The sequence below is a fragment of the Triturus cristatus genome, chromosome 3_2 (assembly GCF_964204655.1).
Source record: "Triturus cristatus chromosome 3_2, aTriCri1.1, whole genome shotgun sequence".
NCBI lineage: Eukaryota > Metazoa > Chordata > Amphibia > Caudata > Salamandridae > Triturus > Triturus cristatus.
In genome coordinates, this window is record NC_140584.1 from 1,052,033,561 (window position 1) to 1,052,053,960 (window position 20,400).

The following is a 20,400-nucleotide window of genomic DNA, read 5'->3' on the forward strand; positions in this document are numbered from 1 at the left end:
CGACTACTGGCCCACATGCCGACGCTCGTGCATGTGGACCAGGCAGGCTTTATTCCGGCTAGGAATACAGCAATGAATATACGAAGACTCCTACGGATATTGGATGCGACCACGTACGTTAAAGAAGAGGCATGCATTTTATCGGTTGATATTGAGAAGGCTTTTGATAGCCTTGAATGGCCATATCTTTTTAGAGTCCTGAGAGCATTCGGGTTGGGAGACAGTTTTGTGGCTTGGACGGCTATCCTATATAAGGATTCTACTGCTAGAGTTCAGATGGGGGGTTGATTTCGGAGGCTTGCTTGGTGGGCAGGGCTGCCCGTTGTCGCCCCTCCTGTTTGCGTTGGCGGTGGAGCCTTTGGCCGTGCACGCTAGAACAGGCCGCCATTACCAAGGACTAGAAGCAATGGGACAACTCCAATATATAGCACTCTACGCAGATGATCTCTTGATTTTCCTAGCTAACACTGGTGATGCTCTACGTGGAGCCAAGGCCCTACTGGGTAGACTGGGGAGAGTTTCGGGTCTTAAGGTAAATTGGACCAAGACGTCACGGAAAGGATTTGCCACCTGCAACTGATGGCGTACCGTGGGAAAGCAGGTGCCTGACCTATCTGAGGGTTAAAATATATCACATCCCGGTGACTTACTGGAGGGCAATGTAGGGAGAGGGATCCAAACTGCCAAAAGCAATATCGAGTTTTGGGGGTCCCTCCCGCTGTCGGTGGCCGGCAGGGTGGCACTATTAAAAATGGTCACATTGCCACGATTACTCTATTATTTTGGATCGCTGCCACTCTGGATACCACACAGACTTTTTACCCAGTTCAATACCATGATCACAGGGTTTCTGTGGGGCACAGGAAGGCGGAGAGTAGCGCTTACCACCATAATGAGGCCCAGGGCGGAGTACCAGATTTTGAAGCCTATTACCATGCGGCTCAATTGCAATGGTTCAAGAAATGGATGGCGGGTCGCCTCCAGAATGCAGAGCATCCTGGAAACTCAGACTCGAGTTTGCAGCTCCTTTCCCGGGTGTTGCTGATGATCCAGCAGGAAGGACAGCATTTACATATTCTCCTTATGTCACAGATCCTTAATCACAACATCTCATTTATACACTCATTCATTGGTGGGACCCATAATACCAACACTCATTACCTTCACACAACCACACCCGAATCTGTACACAGGAGAAAGGCTGCTGGACATGTGGGTACCTTATTACCTATCAGGATTAATTTGCTTTTACATTATATACTCATTCTCTATACAGCTTCAGAATCCTGACTTTAACATCAAGGCACTCCACTATTTGGTCGATGGACCAACTAGTTGGATTGGTTGATGGTGAATTAGAACCAGCTAAAACACAATTAAAGCCTAGGAAAACATTTGGTATTTTCTGTAATTATTTTAAGAACCGCAGACTCATTTCTTATTATTTCAATTTTGTTTATCTTAACGGAAATTTAAACTCTTGAATTGTCATTTATTTTCTAGAGCTCGTTAATTGATCATTACATTTATTAAAGAGAAAATTATGAACATTCAGCAATTGCTTTAGACATAGATTTTCAGAAAAGTACATTTAATCATTACCAATTTAGAAATGATGAGAGGTGCAGGTCAAACAGAGAGTTGTCTGCATTCTCAAATGAAGACTCCCTCGAACAAGCAGTCCAATTCTCACCAAAGGATCAAACCGGCATGCGAAATGCAGGATACAGCGCAGTAAAGTTCAGAATTTCAGCAAAGTCCGATCATCAATCCGGAGCATGGACCAATTCCACACTCCGACTGATAGAATAAAATTTAGGAAACGCAAAGGAAAAACATAATATATATGCAGCCACAACCAACACCCAACGAACGAACCGACGAACGAACGCTGCTGCAACCAACCCTTCCAACTTCAACTCTTCTCTCTACGTAATGATTGATGATAGGTTTTATACCTTTTTCCTCCTTACTTCATGTTAGAATAGCAACTTTTGGGACAGACCAAATGTTCTGATTGGACAGTTCGGGGTTATCTGTAGTTTATTGAATTTTCCCAGTGCAAACTGATTCTTCCTAGTGACTTTTCACAAAGTTTTCAAATCGATATTTTCTGTTCCTTTCTCATGTGGGGAAACAGTAGCTGTATCCTTTTCCCAAGGTAAAAGGGTCCCAGTGATAGGTCCTCTCTTTGTCTCTTTCTTGACTTTCATTTGGTCATCCTTTGGCTGGCGGACAAGTTCCCGACTTTCGGCCTTGGCAGGGAACACGATGTCAGGAGTTGAAGCTACCTCGTGATTTCAAGAGCCTTCTTGGCATGTGCAAAAATCATCACGTGCACATGGTAGCTTCAGAGAACGCCATCTTGGGTACTGCAGCCTAGTAGGCCCGAATGCCAACTTAAGCAGAAATAGACATAACAGCAATTAAAATATAGAAATGAAAGTTCTGATGTTCAGACCCATACTAATCCCAATATATATTAGTATTTTCCTAGCTGTAGCAACATTTAAAGCAATAATACTTACCACTCAATAACTTTAAAGCACAAACGATCACAAAGCAACATAAATCATGCAATTTTACTATCTTACCACAATCTAAGGTTAGTTTGCGTACCATGGTTAATTAATTAATTGTTCTGCCATGTAATTAGCAATTTTAGTCCCACGTGTATTTATGTTTATCAAGATGTAAAGGTTGATTAATAACACTTCCACTGCAAACATGTTATTTTAATTAATGTTAGAATGATTACGTAATTAATGTCATGAAAATTAGAGGAGGTATACAACATTTTGTTTTACCTGCTCCATCAATCCCCTCTTTGGTGATTTTAAACATCACCACTACTCACTAATTTCACTAAATTTATCTACAGAAATGGTTTTATTTAGTTCCACTTGCGTTTGTTAGTTTATATCATAGTGTTCTCCATACTATTCTCTTTTGTTTTCTTGTTCATATTTTCTTGAAATTCTTCTAATTCTTTTTCTTCTATCTCTCTTTCTCTTATTTCCTTCTCTTTATTTTTCTTGTTTTCTCTTTTTATCTTATTTTGTAATTTTCTTATTTTTATGCACAAACATCCTAATCTCATTATTAATACTAATATAATCACAAAAGTCACAGGTATCAATATTGTTTCCACAAAGGAGCTACCTAATTTTGTTAATAAATTCGTAATAGTGGAAAAACCCTTACTAAGTTTCTCCCATACACCTTAAACCTCCATTGGAACAATTTCTTCATGCAATTCAGTTATATTCTTAATATATTTCTTTATGTTCTGACTTTCGTCAGGAATGTAAGTACAGCAATGTTGTACTTTCAGCATTCCACAGACTCCTCCCTCTTTTGCCAATAAAATGTCACGGGCAAGTCGATTTTGCATTACCATAGCTCTCATGGCAACCATTTCGGTATTTACCATTAAGAACCCTCCAGCTGTGCTTGTTGATAAACGATCCACAACTGTAGACAATTTTCTAATTTTATGTGCATTCAGAGATACTGCTGGTATCAGTGCTCCAAAGATATCCCCGATAATTTCTGACCAACTCTCCCTTCTTCTATGTGTTAGCTGTCTATCTATTTTGTGCAATCCGTCATCTCCCCTTTCCACATGAAATATTTTTGGAAAGACCAGGCCTAGGTAACAAGTCCCGTACCAATGGTCTGGCAACCTATAATAAGCCCTGTTCCCACAGATGTAATATATTCCAGGGAATACCGGATCATTTCCTCCTTTAAATCCCCATCCTCCCATGATTTTATATACATCATGGCATTCACTCGCACCTACAAAATAATTATCATAACCAGTGTTATCTCTACTGGTGCACAATTTCCCTCTCTTAGGCCAATCTAAAGCCATTGCAAGATTTGTTTCTCCCTTTCAATGGTTTTCCTTCTCAGCATCCCAGAATGTTGTTTCCATCTTTTCCCCAGACACTTTTCTTTGCATCTTAGCTCTCCCCTCCTCTACAATGTTCAAGAATATTTTCTCTTCTTTTCTCAGACTACATGTAAGATTATTCTTAAACACTTCTAAAGTTAATTCCCGTATAATAGTATTCTAATTTCCCTGTTTTCTAAAACAAACTGGCTAATACACTACAAGTTATCCCATATGTCAAAGGAAGATGATGATAGGTGAAAGCTTCTGACACGGATGCAGGTAACTGCATGCAAACATAACAGCCTCTAACTTCCATAGTCTTTACATATTCGTACAGTAACTTTGAAAAAACATTATTAGAAAAATCATTTATGGACTTATCTCTGTGAAATTCGGTTCTATCTACCAGTTCAGTAACATGGATATTATCAATATTTCCTTTATTAGTCCTGTTCTCAGTGTGTTTTTCTGCATCTTCAAATGTTACTCTAAATGAAATGGTTATTGCTAATATGATCCAAACAAGCATTAGTAATCCTGTACAACAAAAACATATTTTACACCATCTTCGGAGAAACCCACATGCAAAATACAGGAGGTATACAAAATTTTGTTTTATCTGCTCCATCAACACCCCCTTTGGTGATTTTTAACATCACCACAAATCACAATAAAATGTCAATTTTTCTATGGAAATGGTTCCCTTGCATTTTTTATGTTACATCATAGTGTTTCCCATCTCATTCTCTCTCGTTTTCTTGTACATGTTGTCTTTCAATTCTTTTAGTTCTATATCCTCTACCTCTCTTTCTCTTACTTCCTTCTCTTTTCTTTTCTGAATTTCTCTTTTTATCTTATTTTGTAATTTTCTTATTTTTATACACACACACCCTAGTTTTAATATCAATACCACTATTATCACACAAGTCACTGGTATTAGTATTTTACCCACAAAAGAGCTACCTAATTTTGTTAATAAACTCTTTATAGTAGAAACACTTTTACCAAATTTCTCCCAAACACTTTCAACCTCCAGTGGAACAATTTCCTCATGCAACTCAGTTATATTTTTAATATATTTCTTTATGTTTTGACTTTCGTCAGGAATGTAAGTACAGCAATGTTGTACCTTCAGCATTCCACAGACTCCTCCCTCTTTGGCCAATATAATATCAAGGGCAAGTCGATTTTGCATAATCATAGCTATCATGGCAACCATTTCGGTATTCACCATTAAGAACCCTCCAGCTGTGCTTGTCGATAAGCAATCTACAAATGTGGACAACTTTCTAATTTTGTGTGCATTCAGAGATATTCCAACGGCTGGTATCAGTGCTCCAAAAATATCCCCAATAATTTCTGACCAACTCTCCCTTCTTCTACGTGTTAGTTGTCTACCTATTGTATGCAAACCGTCCTCTCCCTTTCCTACATGAAATATTTTTGGGAAGACCAGGCCTAAGTAACATGTGCCATACAAATGGTCCAGCAACCTATAATAAGCCCTGTTCCCACAGATGCAATATATTCCAGGGAATACCAGATCTTTTCCTCCTTTAAATCCCCATTCTCCCATGATTTTGTATGTCATGTTACTCACTTGCACCTACAAAATAATTATCATATACAGTATTATCTCTACTTATGTATAACTTCCCTTTCTGGGGCCAATCTAAAGCCATTGCCGGGTTTGTTTCTCCCTTTAAATGATTTTCCTTCCCAACATCCCAAAATGTTGTTTCCATCTTTTCCCCAGACACCTTCTTTTGTATTTTAACTCTCCTCTCCCCTACCATGTTCAGGAAAGTTTTCTTTTCTTTTCTTAAACTACAAGTAAAATTATTCTTAACCATTTCTTCTAAAGTTAATTCTCTTGTTTCCAGAAAAAATTCCCCTAGAATTTTACCAGGAATCACCTTGTTTAGTTTAGGAACTACAGGAATCTGTGAGAAAATATTATCTATATCAGTGTAATAGTATTCTAATTTTCCTGATTTATTAAACAAACTGGCTAAGACACTACAAGTTATCCCATATGTCAAAGGAAGGTGATAATAAGTAACACCTTCTGATACAGATGTAGGTAACTGCATGCATACATAGCAATCTCTAACATCCATGGTTTTTGCATACTCATACAATAACTTTTAAAAAACATTCTTAGAGAAATCATTTATAGACTTATCTTTGTGAAATTCTGTTCTATCTACCAGTTTTGTGACATGACTGTCATCAGCGTTTTCATTATTAGTTCCATTCATTGTGTGTCCACCAATATTTTCGAATGTTACTCTAAATGAAATTGTTATTGCTAATATAATCCAAACAAGCATCCTGTATAACAAAAACACATTTTACACCATCTCCGAAGAAATCCACATGTTGGAGTTCTATTTTCATTGTTTGCCATCTTGGTAATGACCAGTGTCTTTTGACAGCCTCTTTCTTCAACAATTTACCTTTGTCTAAACCTAAGGCTTTAGTTGCCTACTTGGTTCTTTTCTGGTCATGTGTCTTGTCCGGTCTTTTAATTCTTTCCGAGTTCTTTTGTCTCTTAATCCTTATCCTTAGATTCAAAGTTTTTGTTCAGAATTTCCTGATCATCCATTTCTTCTCTAGTGTCAGACAAGATAACTCTCAGGATTTCCGAATCTTCTTCTTCTTTGTCCACCTCCTGCACAATCACACTTAGACTTTCATGGCTATCAGCTTCCTCTTGTATATCAGGAAGTGCCACATATGTCCATTCGGGTGACTTGTACTACTGATTTGGTCTCTTTATCCTCTATGTGCTTTGCAAGTGCTTTTGATCCGTGTCCTTTTGTTTCTCTTGACTAGACACTTCATTCACTTGTTCAGCCTTATCATGTTTTATTCTGGTCAGTCGGTATCTCAACCTCTTGATTTTGTTGGGCCAAATATCTTCTTTCAAGGGCCTTTTCAAATTAGATCCTTTCCCACTCTGTTTTCCAAGCTCTCTTCATCAAAATTCTTCTACCTTTATTTTCTGCTTCACTTTCTTCTGATTCTGTCTCCGTCTGGATTTCACCTTCTTTTAATTTTATCCTCAATATTTCAGGTTCACTATCTGTATCTATCTCTCCTCGTGTTTCTTCCACACAAGCTTACTGATGACTATCTGACCCTTTTTCTACCTGTATGTGTTGTGTCCCTACACCTCCTCGGGGTTCTTCCGCAATCACTTCACCCTCACTCTCTGTATCTAATTCCTCACCTTCTATCTCTATGACCTCTGTGGGGGAATTTCTCTTGTGCTTGTATTCGGGATTTCTTATCGAAAGATTACTTGTTCAGATTTTCCAATTTCATGACTCATTCTTTGTTGTATTCGTACTGGTTCTATCTCAGATTTAGAGCTAGTATCAGAAATTTCAAGGCGTCTTCTTAGTGGTACATTTTCCTGTCCAGTGATCAGACTTGGACCTTGTTCACCTGCTTCTGTTTTTTGTCTTGTTCTCGTTTCTTCTGATTCTGATTCTGAACTGGTATCTGATACTTCTCGATGTTCTTCTTCAGATTGATCTTCCGGATTTGGGACTCGAAGAGTGTGACTGGCATGAATCCAGTTCTTCACCCCTGCACACTTCACAGCAGTTGTTGTTGTCAGAATCACTTGACGTGGTTTTCCCCAGCGTGGAACCAGACAATTTCTTCTTCGATATACCTTTGTGTGGACCCTATTTCCAGGACTCAAGTCATGAGCTGGCTTCTTTTCAAGAGTGGTCGCATCTAGTCCAACCTGATGAAACACAGAATGTACCATATCAGCCAATCTTATGCAATAACCCAAGACGAAGTCATCAGATATAGGCAGCAGTTTGTTGACAGGAATGAAAACATGTCTCATTGCTCTACCTATGATAATTTTATGGGGGCTCAAACCAGTCTTCCTATCAGGAATTGATCTAATGCTCATCAGAACAAGAGTCAAGACATCTGGCCATTTGAGACCCGTGGCCAAACAATTTTTTCCCAATCAGTTCGTTATTGTGAAATTCACCTGTTCTATCACTCCAGAAACCTCTGGTCGGTAGGCACAATGTAATTTTTGTTGTACATTCAATGCTTCACAAATCAACTGTATAATTTCATTCTGAAAATGTGTCCCTCTATCTGTTTCACTCGTTACTGGAAAACCAAATCTAGGAATGAACTCTCTCAGTAAAAGTTTTGCTACAGTAACTCCATCGTTCCTTCTGGTCGGGTATTCCTCAATCCAACGAGAAAACAGACAAACAATCACCAATACATATCTTAACCTGTTGCATGAGGGCATTTCAATGAAATCAAGCTGCATACGAGTGAAAGGACCTCCCTCCCGTCCTATAGTTCCCAAGCTCACCACAGTTTTCCTTCCTGGATTGAATTGCTGGCACATGAGACATCTCTGACAAAGGCTCTCAGCTATAAGCCGAAACTTTGCATTATACCAGGTTTGCTTAAAAAGTCTAATCATGGCATCCCTGCCTATGTGGGCCTGCCCATGGTACATCCGTGCCATGGAAGAGATCATGCTATCAGGCATTACTGGTCTTCTATCTCCGTAAACCCAAACTCTGTCTACTTCTCGTTGTGTACATCCTGATTTTATCCACTGTTTCTTTTCCTCTTCCCCTGCCTCTTCCTGTAACTGTCTCACTTCATCCCATGTACTTACAGTATTAGTAAAAAGCAGGGGACATAAATCTATTTCCTTTTCCCTGTTACGATTTAATGAAGTCTGATTTCGTGCGCAGTACTGAGCTAGATCATTGGCAAATTAATTGCCTGCTGACACGTAATCGGTTCCTTTCCTGTATGCGTTACATTTTATAACAGCGATCTGTTTAGGCAGCTGTATCGCCTCGAGCAATTTTCCACCTATTTCTGCATTTCTAATTGGAGTTCCACTCGACGTCAAGAAACGTCTTTGAGACCAAATTTGCCCAAAATCATGCACCACTCCAAACCCATACTGGCTATCAGTAACCACAGTGACTCGCAAATTCTTTCCCAACTTGCATGCTCTAATCAGTGCAAACAATTCAGCATCTTGAGCAGATTATACTCCTCTCAAACAAGATGCTTCCAACACAGTCGCTACGGTGCACACAGCATATGCAGCACTCAAAATCCCATCTCCAGTTCTTAGGCATGACCCATCCACAAATATCATATAGTCACTCTCTTTCAGAGGCACGTCTTTTATATCCGGACGTGGTTTGGTGCAAAAATCGAGCACTTCACATTAGTGCATCTTACTCTCACACTCAAAATCACCTTTTCATATTTAGTTAGACGACTATGCATCATGAACTGTGTTTTACTTCTTGTCAAAAGTATCGCCGCATCATGGGGAGCAAACACTCTCACGGGATATCCCATTATAATTCCTTCACTGTGTTCCGAACTTTTGCAAGTAGAAGCTACTGCTTCCAAACATCCAGGCAATGCTACAGCTACTGGATCTAGTACAGATGAAAAATAAGCAATCTGCCGTCTCAATCTTCCATGTCTCTGCACTAACATGGAAAGAGCACATCCATCTCTCTCAGTACAATAGAGCTCAAATTCTTTTTCATAATCGGGCATCCCAAGAGCCGGTGCTTCACACAAGCTGTCTCTCAATTGTTTAAAAGATTTCATCTCTTCCTTATTCAGCTCAAGTGGATCGTTCACATGACTCTTTGTCAAACGCACTAATGGTTTTGCAATCAACGAGAAATTGCTGATCCATTGTCGACAGTATCCCACCATTCCAAGAAGCATTCTGACCTCTCTCTGTGTTATTGGGGCTCTCATTCCTTTAATAATTTTAATTCTGTCCATTGTTACTTTTCGCAGGCCCTTTTCAATCTTATGACCTAAGTATTGTACTTCTTTCTGACAAAATTGCAGTTTTGATGGTGATACCTTAAATCCTCCATCTGCCAAATGATTTAACAATGCAACTGTGTCAACCACACATGCCTCTGGCGTCTTCGATGCCACCAGTTGGTCATCGATATATTGAACGAGCACTGAACTTTCTGGCATTTTTAAATCTTCCAGCGACTTCTTTAATATCTGATTAAATATTGAAGGATTCTCTGTATACCCTTGAGGGATACGGCACCATGCCAAAATACGCTCGCCTAAACAAAACGCAAACATTTGAAATAGAAAAGATAGCATGACACAAATCAATGACTATGTACTATTCTGCATCATGGGGAATCTGATATAGAATTACGGAAGGGTTTTGTACAATGGGACAGCTAGGAACAACAATTTTATTCACCTTTCTCAAACCCTGCACTATTCTAAATGTCCCATTCGGCTTTTTCAAACCCATGATCGGAGAGTTACATGGACTGCTCATTATCTCTCTCAGAATTCCTTGTTCAATCATTCTATATATTACAGGCGTTACCCCTGCAATTATTTCTGGTGTTAACTTATACTGAGGAATGTTCGGGTAACTTACTCCTTCTTTTACAGTTATTTTCACAGGATCTACTCTTTTCATTAATCCAACATCTTCTCCTGTGAAATCCCACACTTCTGTTTTCACTGTTCCTTTTAACTCCTGAGGTAATCCCTCTGGGTCAAATACAACAAATTCTTCAGTAATTTCTGGTTCTAGGTTAGCCATTGTCATTCTATACAATACTTCATCGTCTGGAGTTTCAAAAGCTATACCATCAGATGTACAAAAGATGGTGCAATTCATCTTACAAAGTAAGTCCCTTCCTAACAGATTTACAGGACTAGTGTCACACACTATGAAACAATGCATATCTGCACATTTCCCTATTCTAACTTTTACAGGATCAGTAAGATAAGCTTTTATCTGTTGATTAGAAACTCCAACCACTTGGATTGTCTCACCCGAGAGAAGAAGATTTTTCACTTCAGCTGATCTAACAGTTAAACGAGTAGCACCAGTATCCACTAGGAAATTAATGTTTACTTCATTCACCTTTCCATCCACAAAGGGTCCCGTCTGGTCTACCTCTAGAGTTGCGCCAAGTACGCACTCCTCTTCCTCTCCTAGGCACCGTCAATAACTCTCTTCTGACTCACTTTCATCACGTTGCAGCCAATACTGCGAAATGGCACCAGCGCGCAGTAGCTTTGTTACCTGTTCTTCGTTGTAGAATCCTGTCTCATTACTGTATCTTTAAGGATTTACGTTCTGTGGAAAAGGTGGCTTTGGTACCTGACACTGTTGGGTAACAACCTGCTGCTGTCGCAGTGGTTGGCAACTCACCTCATTCTGAACCTGTGGATTTAATGATGAATTATCACCATTAGCTTTCGGTGGCAATTTACACTCGGATTTCCAATGCCCTAATTTTCCGCAATTATAACATGGCCACTTCTTTTTAGCTTCATCTATGCTGATCAGTCCTTTTCTTTTCCCAATATTAGGTTTTGGTCTTGCTTGCCCTATTCCATTGGCTTGTTCGATTAACTGGGCTTCTTGTCGCTCCGCTACCTTAACCTGTGCCCACATTGCCTTTTCTTTCAGCTTACGCTGTTTGGCTTCAATTTCATCACTAAAATATTTTGCATGTCGTAACACTTCATCTATCTTTTTGTTTTGCCAATCTACTGTATGCTGTTTAATCATTTCACTAACTTCAGGCCTTAAACCATAAACAAATCTGTAAACAAAATGACTCAAATCCTTTTCACTCAATTTCTCATCTCTACTGTATTGTTTAAAGGCTATCAGTAACCTCTCATAATATGCATGCACTGATTCTTTTACCTCTTGATGAGTTCTGTCAATTTTTACCCAATCAGTTTTTTTCGGAGGTACTTTGGGGCATATTATCAAGAAACAGCGTTACAATTATCGCCGCGGAGGAGGAGCCAAGATGGCGACTGGGACGGCAGCGTAGGCTCCCGGCTCCGTGAACCTCCGCACCCCGCACAGATATCCTGCATGAGATCCTTAGCCTGCGCTATCTGCCCGTGTTGGTGAACGAGAGCGGCAACTGATCGTGTGACCCCGAAGTTTCTGGCAGCGGTACCGCCGGAGAAATGTCCGTCTGAAGTTTGCGGCCTGTGCAACCCTGGAACCGGGACCTCGAGTGGACACCATGGCCGGGCGGCAGTTCAACAACAGCGGCCTTTGGTGACTGGGTGGAGTCGTACTACCGGAGCGGTGCGAATATCGGCCTACGTTTCGCCGTGGTCGTTCCTACCACTAAGAGTGGCGGAACGAGTGCGTGCCCGAGGTGGCAACTCCAAGACTCTCCGGTGATTGCCTCAGCCTTCGCCGGTGAGCTGCCCGGACGCCGCCCGTAACTCGCCCCGCTTCTTGCGGGCTGCTCCCGGATTTTCGCGGGCGCTGGTCCGTGGTGGGGATGACTGTGGCCCTTGACCACACACCGGACACATTATTTGCCTACCCCCGGAACCCTGTTTCCAGTGACATGGAACCCGAGGCGTTTGTGCCTGAGTCCCGGTCCCGATTTGGGTTGGACCTACCCAGCGGCCATTTTGGTAGGACAGAGTCCACCATCCTGTACACTGGGTTGCAGCAGGATTGGGAGGGTGCGACTCTGAGGAGCGTAGCGGAGCAAGCGCCGAGAGCTGTACTGGGGTACGGTGACCTTCTCGAAGCTCTCGGTGCCCTTCATTCCACCTTGGTTCACGGCGCCTGGGTGTTGGGGAGTAAGCTCGATGGAGTGACATCAGCGTCGGAACAGTTGCGGCCTGCCTGCCCCCAGGTATTCTGGGACTTCTTACACTGCACACGGGAGGACAGTGTCGTGGCCGCCCCTGTGAATAGTGCACACCTGGACACTCCGGACAGTATACTAACGTGCGATCAGCTGGCTGTGGATCTGGTCTGTTCCGGAGGTTTTGGACCTGAGTGGGGGGTGGTGGCCTTGTCCCGTGCGCGGCCTCCGGCGACTCAGGCAATATCCAAGCAACGGCCGCCTGCTCTGGCTGATTCCGCCTTCCTGGACCTGGTGTGCAGTGTAAATCCTGGGGCAGCACTGGGAAAGACGACCCTCCATAGAGCTGACTGTGTCGATCTTCAGAGCCTTCTACCCTACCTGTGTGTGTCGCTTCCTGATCTTTATTGGCCGCTTCTCTTCCTTGTAACATTGGACATGGCACTGGGTCGATGGGTATGCATGGGTAGGTTTGCAAAGAGTGGCCAAGGATAAGGCTGATCCTTCAGAGGTGGTCATCTAATAGGCGGGCGGGCTCGGGAGTTGCGTGCTCTCACGGCATAACGGTTAGTGTACTAAGTGCGTAATGCTCCTTACTTTTCTTTGACAGGGTCGATTTTGTGTTGTTTATTGTATGCTTTGCGGGAAATATATGGTGCGGGAGGGAGAAGCCGGGGGCATGTTTTGCAGGCCCTCCTCCAGTTTATTAATACTCTCTCTACCCCCCCGTCTGGTGGGGGCTCTTTTCCTACTCCTTTTTCTCTGTTTCTTCTATATTTCGGGTCTGGTTCCGGGGCGACAGGCACACTGCTGGGGGGGGGGGCCGTACTCATCTGCAGAGGTGCAGGGTGGGGGGTTGGGGGAGGGGATTCTTTAGTCTTTAAACCCTTTTTTTTCCATGGCCTCCTTTTCTTCTCTTATTCTTCTTTGTCTTTTTCTGGGATCAGCCTGGTAGAACTCCTTTGTTGTTAATCACTGCTGTTTCCTGAGTGCCATAATCTCCGTGGTGTTTCCTGGGTCTTAGGGCAGGGGGTTGCAGGCGCAAATGGCCGTGATATTTTTCCACATCCTGAACTTCCTGTTTCAGCGCCATTGCTTAGATAGACTGCTGTTTATTGTTTACGTTCATCATTCTGCCTGCCTTTTTTCGCTGCTGGGAAACTGTTTGGCACCTGATCCTTCCATCCTCTTCTATTATAAAATGTAAACCTTTATTATCCTGGTCTCCTACTTGGGCTGTTCAGAGACTGAGAGTATGCTCGCATCGAGATTCTGCTCCCCGAGGTGCTGACTGTGATATAATTGCTTTCTGTTATTCTGACTGTTTAGCGGCCGGCCCCGGGGGTTGTAGGCCCATACGTGTAATTGATTGAAATATCAATAAAGGTTTTTCAAAAAAAAAAAAAGAAAAAAAAAATTATCGCCGCTTTAGCGGCAGAAAACTGCCGCTAAAGCGGCGATAATGGGCTTGATAATATGCCCTTGAGAATTCCAATAGAAGCCCATGTTCTGGTGTCAACATGGGCTTCTATTGGAATTCTCACGGGCATATTATCAAGCCCATTATCGCCGCTTTAGCGGCAGTTTTCTGCCGCTAAAGCGGCAATAATCTTAATGCCATGCCTGATAATATGCCCCTTTATTTTTCAAAAAAGTAATTACCTGATCATATTTTTTCATTAATTCTGGATCTGGGGCTCCCGTCTTAGGATCCCTAGGATACTCTTGTGTTGGCCAATCTATTGTAATCTTACATTCTGCCCATAAATCTGCAGGCACAATTATATCAAAAAGACCATTCAGATCTCTCCACAACACTTTTGAAAGTTTGACAAAACTATCTACCTGTCTGTACCATTCAACTAGTTTTTCTCTCAACCTCGGAAAATCACATGTACATATCCTCCTCCAGGAATTTCTCTCATGGGACATTCTGTTACCGCTGGCTCTTTTTCTCTCATTGGGAAAGCTAGAGAGGCATTGTCTGTAGTCTCCTCTCTCCTTCTAAACCATCTACTTTTCCATCGATCCACATCACCCCATTTTTTTCTTAACTATGCAATTCTTTAATTTGAGTCAATCTCCCTGCAGTATTCAAGTTTTCAATATCTTTTTCAGAAAAGTCTACCCTGTATGGCTTCTGTAATGACCTTATTTTTTCAAAATCTATTCCCATTTCACTTGCTGTCTCTTCTAACTTTTCATGCAAAGTCCTCGCTCTCCAAGTTATGCTTTTACACAAAAACATTAATTCCTCATCTTGGTATGGTTTTAATTTCTCAGTTGGAATTGTTCCTACAATTAACTCTTCTAAAGTCACTTTTAACTTTGCCACATCTAAAGGTTGTGGTGCTGTATCCTTTTTCTGTAAACTTCTCAGCCAATCACTTAATTCTTCAGATGTTGGTCCTACAATGGTTGTCACCATTCTCATTTTATCTGCCATTCCCTCTGGGGTTTCCATTGCTGATTCTGCTGCCATATGCGTTTTACTTGCTGGACTTTGATTTATAGTTACATTTTCAGGGGTACTTAATCCTGATATTCCTGCAACAACCTTCCACTCATTTTCTCCTAAACTACTCCTTTCTTTTTCCTTTTGTATACCGCCATTATATGGAACTGTCAAGCAATGCTCATTATCTTTTTGTTTATCAAAAACAGGTATCACTGGTCCTATAGTTAAAAGCACAGTTACTGCTTCCATATTCTTTGTTAATTCTCTAATCTTTTCAGTTAATTCCAGGGTAGTTCTAGCTAATTCCGCAGATTTTTCATTTTCAGTTCTTACTGTCTGTGACATTTCTAAATCTTTAAATTGATTATTTTTCCCAAAATTACTCGGCATTTGCTCACATTTTTTATTCGTTACAGTCTCCTGTGGTGGGGCACTTGGCGTCACCAACGTAGAATTTTGCTGATATGGAAGGGGCTTTTTATAAAACATGTCCTCCAGCACTTCATCCTCTGATTCACTCACTCCATATCTGTGACTTTCTGACTCTGTGTTATTTCTCTTTTCTGTACATTTTCTACCACTTGCATCTCCAGTTCCTCTCAGAGGAAACATACCATCAGTCATGCTCGCATTTCGCCATCTTCGCATTCTGTCGTCATGACTTTCTTGACCACAATGTCTACCAAATATATAATTAAACCTTCTCCCACTCAGATGTCTTTCTCTTTCATACATCTCTTCTTCCCATTCAGTCAAAGCCTCAAATTGGGTAGGTCTGGGTTTTGTTTCCAATCTCATCATTCTATCTCTCAAATTTCATAGTACGGCCAGACTAAATGAACCATTTTCCGGCAAGGCTAATACTCCATCATCTTTAGTATACTTTGCCAAATTCTCTAACCAAATACATGTATGATAACCATATTTCGCCACCATAAATGATGCATGCGTTTTCGGTGGAGGAAGTATCTGTCCTTCCCTAGTTACAATGGCTTAGCCTTCTTAACTAGGTCTTTAATTTTTCCAAACCATGACCTTTTCTCTTTCTCAGGTGGATCGTAGTACATCATTTTTATTTTCAAAAGTTCTTAATCAACTAAGCTTCGCAAATCACCTCTCTACGGCTTCTCCGTATTCTGACCAATCCTAGCGCGATTCACACTAATGCACCAATCCGGAACATCTATTTCACTCTTGTAATTCTCCAATCCCAGCGCGACTCACACTATCGCACCAATCCGGAGCGTCTATGTCACTCTGGTAATTCTCTAATCCTAGCGCATCTCACACTAACGCACCAATCAGTAAAAGCTTCGTCTTTCTACAGCTGACCAATCCCAGCGCGGTCTTTTTGGCGTCAGCTTTTCCCACTACTCCTGCTCTTGCTGACCCCTCCTTTACAAAAGTTTCATCGGCAAACTTTTCTTGCGTTTTCTCTAATCAAAATCTGTTAGTAACAACATAAAACATCTCCATTGCCTGTTTTACTAAACCAAAGAGATAGCTTTGTTCATTTACACAAGAATTCTGTCTTTCCAGTAGGCAGTGCTTACCTCTACCCTACCATAGAATATTCCTGTTTCGCCGATAAAGTAGCACTTCCCTCTACTTTACCCTTCTAGCAAAAGACAAACCTGTTTCTCTGGGGATAAAACAGAGGTGGTACAATTCTCCTGAGAATTAAGGCTAGAGTTTCACAAGAGAACCTATTACTATTCCACTCACACACATTTATACAGAGATTTCCCTGACATAACACAATTCCGTGTTATCACAGTTCTTGAAACCAGACAATGTTCAATTCCATGTGACTTCTCTTGCCACATGAATCCACTTCCTACTTCCCGGAAGCTTCAAATTTTCCAACTACACTTAACATAAACAATACTCAACATAAAGTGTTAAACATAAATCGATAATCACCAAACCAATACAATAATAACCATCAATGTGCTACCAAGAAAACTGATCCAGCGGGAAGGACAAAATTGACATATTCTCCTTATGTCACAGATCCTTAATCACAACATCCCATTTATACACTCATTCATTGGTGGGGCCCATAACACCAACACTCATTACCTTCACACAACCACACCCGAATCTGTACATAGGAGAAAGGCTGCTGGACATGTGGGTACCTTATTACCTTTCAGGATTAATTTGCTTTTACATTATATACACATTCTATATACAGCTTCAGAATCCTGACTTTAACATCAAGGCACTCCACTATTTGGTCGATGGACCAACTAGTTGGACTGGTTGATGGTGAATTAGAACCAGCTAAAACACAATTAAAGCCTAGGAAAACATTTGATATTTTCTGTATTATTTTAAGAACCAAAAACTAATTTCTCATTATTTCAATTTTGTTTATCTTAGCAGAAATTTAAACTCTTGAATTGTCATTTATTTTCTAGAGCTCGTTAATTGATCATTAAATTTATTAAAGAGAAAATTATGAACATTCAGAAATTACTTTAGACATAGCTTTTCAGAAAAGTACATTGAATCATTACCAATTTAGAAATGATGAAAGGTTCAGGTCAAACAGGGAGTTATCTGCATTCTCAAATAAAGACTTCCTCAAACAAGCAGTCCAATTCTCACCAAAGTATCAAACCGGCATGCGAAATACAGGATACAGCGTAGTAAAGTTCAGAATTTCAGCAAAGTCCGATCATTAATCCGCAGCATGGACCAATTCCACACTCAGACTGATAGCATAGAATTTAGGAAACGCAAAGGTATAAACCAAAGATATATGCAGCCACAACCAACACTCCATGAACGAACTGACGAAAAAACGCTGCTGCAACCAACCCTTCCAACTCCAGCTCTTCTCTCTACGTAATGATTGATGATAGGTTTTATACCTTTTCTGCCTTACTTCCTGTTAGAATAGCAACTTTTGGGGCAGACCAAATGTTCTGATTGGACATTTCCGGGTTATCTGTAGTTTATTGAATTTTCCCAGTGCAAACTGGTTCTTCCTAGTGACTTTTCACAAAGTTTTCAAATCGATATTTTCTGTTCCGTTCCCATGCGGGGAAACAGTAGCTGTATCTTTTTCCCAAGGTAAAAGGGTCCCACTGATAGGTCCTCTCTTTGTCTCTTCCTTGACTTTCATTTGGTCATCCTTTGGCTGGCGGACAAGTTCCCGACTTTCGGCCTTGGCAGGGAACACGATGTCAGGAGTTCAAGCTACCTCGTGATTTCAAGAGCCATCTTGGCATGCGCAGAAATCATCACGTGCACATGGTAGCATCTGCTTCAGAGAACGCCATCTTGGGTACTGCGGCCTAGTAGGCCCGAATGCCAACTTAAGCAGAAATAGACATAACAGCAATTAAAATATAGAAATGAAAGTTCTGATGTTCAGACCCATACTAATCCCAATATATATTAGTATTTTCCTAGCTGTATCAACATTTAAAGCAATAATACTTACCACTCAATAACTTTAAAGCACAAACGATCACAAAGCAACATAAATCATGCAATTTTACTATCTTACCACAATCTAAGGTTAGTTTGCTTTCCATGGTTAATTAATTAATTGTTCTGCCATGCAAATAGCAATTTTAGTCCCACGTGTATTTATGTTTATCAAGATGTTAAGGTTGATTAATAATACTTCCACTGCAAACATGTTATTTTAATTAATATTAGAATGAATACATAATTAATTTCATACAAATTAGAGGAGGTATACATCATTTTGTTTTACCTGCTCCATTACTGCGCCTCCCCCTGGGGGATAGGGCGGCTCCCTCGGACCTAAGAGCTGTGTTGGAATCAGTCCTGTGGTCGGGAGCAGATAAAATACCCCTATGCTCCAGAGATTCCGATACTGGTCTGCGAGGCACTACCCCACGGTGGGGACTGGCATACACTACGGGCATGGGGAGAGGCGGGGATCACTACTATCGGAGATTTATATGCAGATAATACCCTGCTCCCTTTGAATGATCTATTGGAACAATACGACCTCCCACGAGGAGACTTCCTTCTACATGCTGCCCTGGCGGCAGCTATCGGAAAGAATTGGCGGGAGGAATTGGCGGAACCTCAGATCTCCCTGGGTTATCAGTATATAGTAATGGCCGCTGGCACAATTAAAGCGGTCACTTGCCTTCACTCAGGAGACGCAACCACTCCTGACAGCCCTGTGTCTGAAATGGGAGGCAGACTTGGGTGGGCCTATAGCTGAGAAACAATGGGAGGATCTAGTGGAGAGAGCCTGGGAAAGCTATAGGAATGCGCGTTTTCAGCAAATTCACTTCTTTGTACTTCACAGAGCGTACCTTACTCCTCGTAAGATTGCTGAGTTTTTTGGGGCACAGTCCGCTTGCCCAAGGTGCAGGGTTTTTACACATGTTTTGGGATTGCCTGCATCTGGGGAGGTTCCGGAGAGAGGTGATGACTAGATTGGCGGACGCGACGGAGCACGACATAGTGTTGACACCAGAGTGCTGCCTCCTATACTGGTTCTCCCACACTGCCAGGAACAAGGTCACTAGCAGGTTTATAGACTTGGAGTTGGTGTTGACCAAAAGGGAACTTACTAGCCACTGGAAGGCGAAGCATGCCCCTAATGTACTGCGATGGACGAGGGAACTTATAGAATGGTCTGACTGTGAAGGGATCTTTAGACTACAGATGGCCCAGAGAACTGGGAGCGAAAAGGCACTGGAAGCAGCAAGGGCATGGGTGGCATTAGTGGAGATACTGAAACAGCTGAGCGAAGACAACGACGTACCCCCTGACGACGAGGGCCCTGATGTGGGTGACTGAGAAAGTGTTTTACTGGGTGACCCGGACTACTGCTCGTGAGCGCCGACTGCCAAGTGGTGCTCCTGGTCTGCGGAACCCCGTGGTGGAACTGCAGCACCGAGCTTAAAGAGCCTGGCGCGGTGTTGATCTGATCAGCATTATAATGCGAGATATCTGGTGAATAAGCGGCATGCCTGGGGGGAGGGGAGGGTGGACCTTTTTTTTGCGGGGGGGGTGTCCTCTCTTGGTTTGTTAAGAAGTTAACTGAGGAGCAGAACAATGTGATGGTGACTACCAACTTCATAAGGTACTGAATGCTATAGACCTGGAGACTCTAGGCCATTCTTGCTGTACCATTGATTTCTTTTCTTTCTTAAACTGACACAGGAACAACACCCTCATGTGAAATGCCAACCTGAGAATGGTGTATAACTTTGTAACTAACTGTACTTGGAATTAGATTGCCTAAACAACAATGTATTTGTGATACCACTGGTTGATATATTACAAAACAATAAAATTCTGTTTGCAAAAAAAGATACTCACCCACGCACACAAGGCCCTCCAGGGCACTGGATCAGCATACC

At 41.6% G+C, this 20,400-nt stretch overlaps 1 protein-coding gene across 3 annotated transcripts in view; it reads left to right on the plus strand.

The window, feature by feature from the left end:
* The window catches only part of LOC146859096 (eosinophil peroxidase-like), a 306,952-nt gene that overhangs the window by 32,436 nt on the left and 254,116 nt on the right, over window positions 1-20,400 (plus strand). The gene's annotated exons all lie outside the window — the stretch shown is intronic.